Source organism: Erinaceus europaeus, chromosome 1 (genome assembly GCF_950295315.1).
Source record: "Erinaceus europaeus chromosome 1, mEriEur2.1, whole genome shotgun sequence".
NCBI lineage: Eukaryota > Metazoa > Chordata > Mammalia > Eulipotyphla > Erinaceidae > Erinaceus > Erinaceus europaeus.
The window spans coordinates 210,865,601-210,866,953 of record NC_080162.1 but is presented as its reverse complement, the minus strand read 5'-3'; the positions used below and the strand labels follow the sequence as shown (position 1 = coordinate 210,866,953).

At 43.1% G+C, this 1,353-nt stretch overlaps 1 non-coding gene across 1 annotated transcript; it reads left to right on the top strand.

The window, feature by feature from the left end:
• The first annotated feature begins 868 nt into the window (after positions 1–868).
• On the top strand, positions 869–1,043 carry LOC132542893 (small nucleolar RNA SNORA23). The gene has a single exon (XR_009553861.1). It is a non-coding gene; the product is annotated as a small nucleolar RNA SNORA23 (small nucleolar RNA).
• The last annotated feature ends 310 nt before the right edge of the window (positions 1,044–1,353 follow it).

The following is a 1,353-nucleotide window of genomic DNA, read 5'->3' as shown; positions in this document are numbered from 1 at the left end:
CTTCCTTATCTTTGTTTTTAATAGGACAGAGAGAAATTGAGAGGGGAGGGAAGATAGAAAGAGAAAGATACACCTGCAGACCTGTTTCACCACTCATTAATTGTCCTCCCTGCAATTGAGGGGTGGGAGCGTTCCAACTTAGATCCTTGTGCGTGGTGATATGTGTGCTTAACCTTGTGTGCCACCGCCCAGCCCCCTCTCTTCCTGATACTTGTTGCCACACCATGCCCAACATAAAAATACCAATAATATCTTCACTCTTTTTGATTCTAACATGATGCCAACCTGACTTTCCTGGGCAGACAACCCCTCTCCCCCAATGTGTCCTGGAGCCCCACTTCCCCAGAGCCCGCCCCACTAGGGAAAGAGAGACAGGTTGGGAGTATGGATCAACCTGCCAATGCCCATGTTCAGTGGGGAAGCAATTACAGAAGCCGGACCTTCCACCTTCTGCATCTCACAATGACCTTGGGTCCATACTCCCAGAGGGTTAAAGAATAGGAAAACTATCAGGGGAGGGGATGGGATATGGAGTTCTGGTGATGGGAATTGTGTGGAGTTGTACCCCTCTTATCCTGTGGTCTTGTCAATATTTCCACTTTATACATAACATTTTTTTTAAATGCCAATAATTTTCCACTAAAATATACTGAGTCCCTTTCAGCCTCCTTTCCTTCCTATGATCTCTTTGGTGACCTCAGTTCCGTAGTCAAAATATAAGGTCTTGTTTCCTTTTGACATGGTCTATTTCCTTGCTTTGTTTCTCTATATTTCACATTTAAATGAGATCATCTGATACTTATCTTTCTCCTTCTTAGTTATTTCACTTAGCATAATACCTTCCTATCCACACTGGCACAGAGGATAAGCATTCATTTTTGCTGTTTTTTATCTGTGTCTGACTGCAGTGTCCATCTGTATTTTGCATTCAGATCTAACCTCACAATAAGCAGCTAGGGAGTAAACTGGTATCATAGTGCTGGTTTAGTGTTGTCTTTTCAGACATATCTACCTCTGGCCAGACTTCAAATCCTCAATCTCCTCCCCCCTTTCTCTCTCTCTCACACACACACACACACACTCCACCTGTAACTAGAATTTGTAAAATGTTACATAAGGAGGGCAGGCCAGATAGCATAATGGTAAACAACTCTCATGGCTGATGCTCCAAAGTCCCACATTCCCCACACACCATTAACCAGAGCTGAGCAATGCTCTGGGAATAATTAATTAATTAATTAATTGATTAATTATATAAGGGACTGGGGAAACTGCAGAGCAGTTTAACACATACTTCCATGCCTGAAGCTTAGAGGAACCATATTCAGTCTCCAGCATCACCATAAGCCAGAG